The 7,788-nt window shown below is 42.4% G+C and overlaps 1 long non-coding RNA gene across 1 annotated transcript; it reads right to left on the reverse strand.

Moving 5' to 3' along the window:
- Positions 1,671 to 2,026, reverse strand: LOC109727844. The gene is made up of 3 exons (XR_002220852.1): positions 1,987 to 2,026; positions 1,810 to 1,894; positions 1,671 to 1,710 (listed from the first exon to the last, which is right to left on the reverse strand). It is a non-coding gene; the product is annotated as an uncharacterized LOC109727844 (long non-coding RNA).

The raw sequence follows: 7,788 nt of genomic DNA on the forward strand, positions 1-7,788 counted from the left end.
CTAATTAATTTTATATTTTTTAACAAATAAAAAAATATACTATCAATCTTAATTATAGTACATATTAAAGTATACAAGCTAGAGAAAAAAATTTTTGGACCAAACTAAATATTCAACTAAAATGCAAAATTCAATCCTGCTCAATTATCTATGAATTGGTGTGCAAAACAATTTACATTTACATATTGATGTGCAAAATAAAATGATAACTAAAATTGATATGAAAAATTACAAATGATATTAATATTTAAGTGTCACGCCCCGGATTACTCGTTCTCTGGGCACGCCGACAAATCCGCTGTCACGCCCCGGATTACACTTTCCCCGGGCGCGTCGACAAATCCGCTGTCACGCCCCGGATTACACTTTCCCCGGGCGCGCCGACAAATCCGCTGTATACAAAGGAATTTCTCCTGTATACGAAGCGATAGATGTACCTGTAAATCAAACACTACTACGAACAGTAGTAGAGAGCTGCTAGAGAAAACAGAAGCTAAACAAACTGAGTTTCATATACATAGTCCAAATCCAAAATACAAAGCTACTCGCACTGGCGAGTTAAGTCCACTATGTACATAAACTCGAAACAAAATATCTACCTGCAGTAGGGGCACCTTTAGCTCAGCACGTCGGGTAGGGCTCTAACTCGCGACGCCCTTGTCTCGATCCTGAACTGCGGAAGGCGCAGCAGCCGAAACCTGTGGCTCTGCAAAACAGGGGTAACAACTGGGCGTGAGAACTACTGTAAAAACAAGTAGTCCTCAGTGGGTACCGCCCAAAACAACATCGGTCCACCCACTAAGTCTACAGAAGGGAGCAGGAATAGTAGTAAAATGCAGGAATAAAGTCTACCGCTATCAAACACTACACTATCATGCTCTACACTAACCAACTGTAGGAAATGTCCAACCTGACCCAATCCAATCGGGACTGTAAGCATACCCGTCCCCGGGACTGTGAATACACCCGTCCCTGCCCCGTTGCGACTATCGGGCTCTATCCACACTAACTGGTCCGTGGAGAGCAAGTCCAACTGGCATGAGCGACACCAACGCGAAAGCACAAAGCCTGACTCCGGAGTGGCACTCGTGGGCGCTACCCAACCGAGTATGCAGCGTATCTCTGTCGAGCTCAAACAGGCTCCAACTAGCCAAAGTCAAGTGAACAGGGTCAAAACAGGTCTACAAACCAAACCCACGTGCCCTCGGCACAATCTGTGACCAAAACAAGAATCTGGGTCCACCGCTAACCCGAACGGCACCCAACGACCCGAAACAGCCTAAACTCTGCTGAAAAATAAGCTCGGCACCCCAGCACGAGCGTAAATGCCTTCTAAACTACCCCAGGTATCCATCGCACTGATACTGCAACGATACAATCGAATCACGGCTCCTAGAGCTAAATCTGGTAGTTTAAGCATATGACGGGTCAAAACGCAGGTTTTCTCCTAAGTCAAATTTCAAGTCCAACATGTATAATTTAAATATTCATTTCAGCATGCTTCTACATTCATATTACATTCAAGATGCTAATCGATGAATTAAAGCATGATATACAAAAATCGAACTATACACGTCGACTAAACATGCACTTAGGAGCGAAACCGATGATACACCCACCTCTAGTGCAATTCCTGGCAGCAAGATGGTCTCGGATCACAAGCAACACTGCTGGAAACACCTCCAAACCAGCAACAAAGCCCCTCAAGATCTGGATTTACAATTCACCCAAAAATCCAATAAAAACCATCAATTTACCAAAATTTCAGCACTTAAGCTTAATTATCTCAATTCCAATGTCAAAACTCACCTAATGATCTCCAAATCGGGTGAGGACAGATCCAAATCTAGCAACTACTGATGGGTGATCAATCTCAGGTCCAAAATCCCACTGTCTATAAAGTTAGCATCAAGAAAAGCTCAAAAATTCCAATTTCAGCTCAAAGTCAACAGCAGTCCAGAAAAGACTCAGTTCGACCAAGCTAACCTCAACCAAAATCTGCAATTCAGGGTTTCGTGGATTCCTCTAGAAGTCTAGAATCCAGCAAACTAAGTTTCGTCAAAATCCGACCTTCCTACGTCGCGCACGAGCCAAAACACTGAAGGTCGTCGCTGAAGAACTGCAGAATCAGCACTCCATCAAGCTGGATCAATGGAAATTTGATGCAAATTGAGGCAAATCCGAGGGTAGAGATGCTAAAAGGGACTTCTCTGTGAAGAAAGGAGGAAAAGAGCTCACCAGGGTCACCTTCCATTTATTTATAGGCTGCTGGAGAGATAAGATAAGCCCCAAGAGAAAACAACTGCTATCCAGTACTCATGCAGAAACGGGCATTTCTGGGCGCCCGGAACCATGTTGTGGGCGACGAGAACATCCCGACTGCACAAACCGGGCTCCTCGGACTCTCCGCTCGCGGTGTGCTGCGCCCGTAAATGGCTCCGGCGGAACTCACCTACCGCCTGCCACGCGTCGAAGCAAGCGATATTCACGATGTCGAATTTCCGGATCCACATCTGGGCGCCCGGAACATGGGATCCGAATTGGCTTCCAGTTTCAGTTAAATTCAACACTCATTTCTGGGCGACCCTAAAAATGTTCTGGGCACCCGAATCTGGCAAAACTCCAGTTTTGCTTATTTGAGTGCGCTGAGTCCAATTCTGCATCCAATTCGTGCAGAATTGACTCCGACTCAGTCCGACACTCTCCAGAGATGTCGACCAGTCACTAATACTGAAGCCAACCCTATCCAAAGCTCAGGAACACTACATCCGCCGTATACAAAGGAATTTTTCATGTATACGTAGTGATAGCTGTACCTGTAAAACATACAATACTACAAACAGTAGTATAGAGCTGCTAGAAGAACCAGTAACTAAAAACGAACTGAGTTCCATATACATACATCAAATCCAAAATACAAAACTATTTGCACTGGCGAGTTAAATAACAGTACGTATATGAACTCCAACAAAACAACTACCTGTAGTAGGGGCACCTCTAGCTCGGCTCGTCGGGTAGGGATCTAACTCGCGACGCACTTGCCTCGATCCTGATCCGCAACAGCAGCAGCCGAAGACGTTGGCTCTGCAAAAACGGGGTAACAACAGGGCGTGAGAATTACTGTAAAAATAAGTAGTCCTCAGTGGGTGCCGCCCTCAACAATATCGGTCCACCCACTAAGTCTACAGAAGGGAGCAAAGGTAGAATAAATGCTGGAATAAAATCTACAGTTACCAATTATTACACTATCGTGCTCTAAGCTGACCTACTGTAGTAACGTCACATCTGACCCAATCTCTTTAGGGACTGTAAATATACCCTTCCCAGGGACTGTGAACATACCCGCCCCGCCCAGTTGAGACTATCCAGCTACCTCCACACTAACCAGTCCGTGGAGAGCNTTTACTACTCTACTTACTAACATTATTGTATCCTACACAATACAACAAACTATGGAAGGAATACGTTAGCAACAACTATTAACAAGGACAAACCTTGGAGAACATTAACATAACTAACGCTGCGGAACTTGCATGTCCCCTCTGAGACAGGCGCACGTCCCTTTTGGGACAGGCAAGCCGCCAGACAACCGCACGGGCTTAGGCTGGTTTCTCCGCCCGAGCCCCGCACTGTGCGGAACACATATGAACTCAACACCATATGTGCCGCCCAGACACGTGCGCTGGCCTATACGAAGGCGACCATGGGCCCGCACTGTAAAACTCTCCTAATTTAACTTTAATTTCCAATTTTAAATTCTTATTCTTTAAAAATATTGATATCCAATAAAAAATCGTTAAATATGCTTTAGTTATTATAGATAATGATGATTAATAAAAAAATTTTTTTACATAAAATATAGTCTTTTAACCACCGTTGTTATCAGCGGTGGTATTTTGATAGGCCGCCCCAAAATCACCGCTGTCTTACAGCAGCGATTAATAGATTGAAAAACGCCACTGGCATACACCGACGATTAATAGATTGAAAATCGCCGCTGTTTAACAGCGGTGGTTTATCAAAATGGCTGCCCCAAAATCCGCCGCCGTACACCGCTGTTAACAGCGGCGGTTTTATAAAAAGCACCTCTATTAAAACTGATACCACCGCTGTAAACAGCGGTGATTTAGAATATGGACATCATCACCTAGATCTTCCTTTATGAGTTTGGGATTGTAATTTTGGGAATTTTGTATCTCATGAATAGAATCTAGGTTCGAGAGAAGGTTCGATCCAGTGGTGCTCTCCCAAAGAAGTGGTGGTTCGGTAGAGAAGAGGTGGTATCGAGGTGGTAACCGCGTGGGGTTCCTCTCTCTTTCTCTTTAGATCTCTCTCTTTCTCCCAAAGATAATCCAACCTCTCCTCTCTTTACTCCCGATTAGGAATAATGTGGGTGTGGATATGTGAGTATATACCGTATAAACGTGATTCGGGGAGGTTTAATTAAGGTAGTTAAGTATTGTCGGGCTTGACCCGTAAAACGCGGATGCCCCAAGCCTGGGACGTGTCCCAGACCTGGAGCTCTCGTAGTGAAAGTCGAAAACTCGATTTTGAAGTGGTCGGACGAGAGGACCCAGGTATATGGGATACGTTCAACAAGGTTTCGAAAACCTTAACGATTGCCTGGCAAGGTTGAGCAGACGTTGGTGTGAAGCCAGTTAAACTGCCTTCAAGCCATATTGAATAACCCCTGTGCCATACAATGTTTTCTCGAGAAAGAGAGATCCTAGAGAAAGAGAGAGGTTCTCCACCTTCGTTCCCTCTCCCACCATCTCTTCTTCTGTTTACTCACCTCGTAGAAGGAGAAGAAGAAGAGATCGTGTTCCTTCCCTTTCAAAAACTCCATTCGAGGTACTCGAAGGTTCCATCTTGGGATCTTTAACCAAGTTTACGGGATCTTTACCGAAATCTACCTAGAAATCTACTATAATTCGAACGAAAACGAATAGAGTTTCTAGATCTTCCACATATAACGATATCACGTTTCAATCACATTATATGGTCTAAAACCATATTTTTATTATTATTTATTTTTATCACACTCTTTGATAAAAATAATCTAAATATCTCCATTTTGTATTCAGTCTCCACTGAACACGACTTTAGCCTTAATTTTGTCTTCTAGATCTTAAAAGACAACCTCTGCCCTGTCTTTTTATTCGTCTTTTACGTGTCAGAGTCTTTTAATACTTTTAACCGCCTCTACAGTCTTTATAAAAATACTCCGATCTAAATTCCAAAGTATAAAAAGACTGTGGGTATCTCACTCTTTATTTTAGGCTTTCGATAGACTATTTCTAACGTCCAGCCATGTCAAAAGTCACTGGTTTACCCCAGCTTTGACTTGGTCGCTAGCAGTCGAACAATTCAATTCATTTTGGCTCGTACTGACAGTTCAAACTACATCGCATTTTTCATTACATTGATTCTCAACTTCCAAATATACAATCGATTTCTAAACATAACATTACAACATCGATTCTTTTCTTTTCTTTTCTTATACCCCTAAGAAGCCGACTCAGGGTGCTGCTATCTGGTCTCTGTGGTAGGGCGCTAACTACGGAGCTACGCCCTTTCCTCGCGCCGCCGCGCCGCTCGCGTGTGAACCTGTACCCCCAAAAACAACAACACGGGGGTGAGACTATTGTCCATAGTCGTCAGTGGGTACAGCCACCCAAGGGAAAAGCTCAACCCACCAGGTCCAAAGGAGGCACTGCAACATGTTAGTCCAACAGATATATACATATAACATCATGCAATACATGTTCATGCCTCACAAATATGCAAATTATGCAACTCTTAGTCATTCTTTACCATTAGCCTTTCTTGAGAATATGCAATTCTTTATCATTAGCCATTCTTTATTCTTTAATCTTTATTCTTTATTCTTTATGCTTTATTCTTTTTGCTTTATTCTTTATGCTTTATTCTTTGTTCTTTATCCTTTACTAAGGGCACTCGCGCCTTAGGCTCATCATACACATTTGCCATTCTTTATAACATTAACAAACGTTTCTCAATTGTCATTCTTTCTCAATTGCTATTCTTTCTCAATTGTTATTCTTTCACAGGGTTACCTTTACCCTAGCCAACTATGCCACTCGACTCGGTTTTGAGTCAATTCATAATGAATACAAGATCCACTTTCCAAAACATGATTCCTTTTTGTTCTTTGTTCTTTAATCTCACGGCTAACCCGGGGGTTTCGCCACATTAACTTGCTTCACATTAAGTCCATCATCGCAGGAACTCACCAGCTAGGACCGTCATTACGGGTCTACTCCAACCCGGATGCCAAACTCCGGAGAGCATCGCCCGAGGGGGAGCGACCGCCCTCGAGCACGGAACTCATAGCAAGTATGATCAATCCTTAACTCTAAGGATATGTAGTTGGATCATGGTTTTACACTAACTCTAGTGTTCTTCACATCACATTAGTTGCTAACTCTAGCAATCATTATTCTTTATACCACAATTATCAATTACTTTAGTAATTGTCATTCTTGATATCACACTTGTTCTTTTATTGCCACACACTAACTCTAGTGTTCTTTATGTCACATTGGTTGCTAACTCTAGCCATTATCATTGTTCTTTACACTTTGCTTGTTCTTTATGCCACATTACTTTACATCACCTCTAGCCATTATCATTATTCTTTACATCACATTGCTTTGCCTTGTCTCAAGCCATTATCATTAGGTTCTCACATTACATCTCATGCATACACATAGATTATTTAGATTCTTAATCATTCTAATAAGCACGTGTACTCACATCATGCAACATTACATTATTATCATCACATTGTTTTACATTATCTTTAGCCATTATCATTGTTCTTTACATCACATTTATTCTTTGATGTCCCACACTAACTCTAGTGTCCACTTTACCATTTCGAATGCCACTCGATCTATGTTCAACGTGCATATATTTTGTCATCCATTGGTAGTCATCACTCAGCATTTTATGCATTCGTTAACGTTTACTACATGCATTCTCGGTTAGTACAATCTCATACTTTCATTTGACATCTATTTAGCATTTCTATAATATGCACATATAAATTAACATCAACTCATGCATTCATTTGGCATCTATCTTTATCATGCATTCTTAATTAGCATACTTTATCACGCATTCTCAAATAGCATACTTTAATCTTTATCATGCATTCTTAAATAGCATACTTTATCATGCGTCAATAGTAAACATACTACACTTTAGCATGGAAAGCGACCTTGTCGCTTCGGTGAGCACAACCCACCTCATTTCGCATTCCGATTGCTTGTCGACACTTGCAATCGGCCTCCCGCGGCACCCGTAACCCGGTTTGGCCCGATCTCTCACGCGACCACCCGAACGGCCTCCAATTCACAATCCGAAAATTAAAGGTCTTCGGTTACTGATGCCACGATGCCTTCAAATCATTTTCATGACTTTACAATATCGCCTCGGCCCTCCCGGCGGACCCGAAGCCTAAACGTCCATTTTTTAATAACTTTGTAACGGTCGTCGCGATCGCGAACTGTCTTCGCCAACAGCCGTTCGTTTACCTAGCAATTAGGTTTACGGAGGGTCAAATTAGATCAAACCCTTATATTTACAAAATCTCTTCGGAAGCCCTAATATGTATTAACCTCAAAATAATCCAAAATTAACGGATCACATGCTAACAAAGCTCATTAGAGGCTATTAGAATACTTAAAGCCTAAGGATTAGCCAAATCCCAAAGCTTACCCAATGTGAACGCCGTAACGAAACACGCCGTCTCTCTCTTTGATC

Source organism: Ananas comosus, linkage group 23 (assembly GCF_001540865.1).
Source record: "Ananas comosus cultivar F153 linkage group 23, ASM154086v1, whole genome shotgun sequence".
NCBI lineage: Eukaryota > Viridiplantae > Streptophyta > Magnoliopsida > Poales > Bromeliaceae > Ananas > Ananas comosus.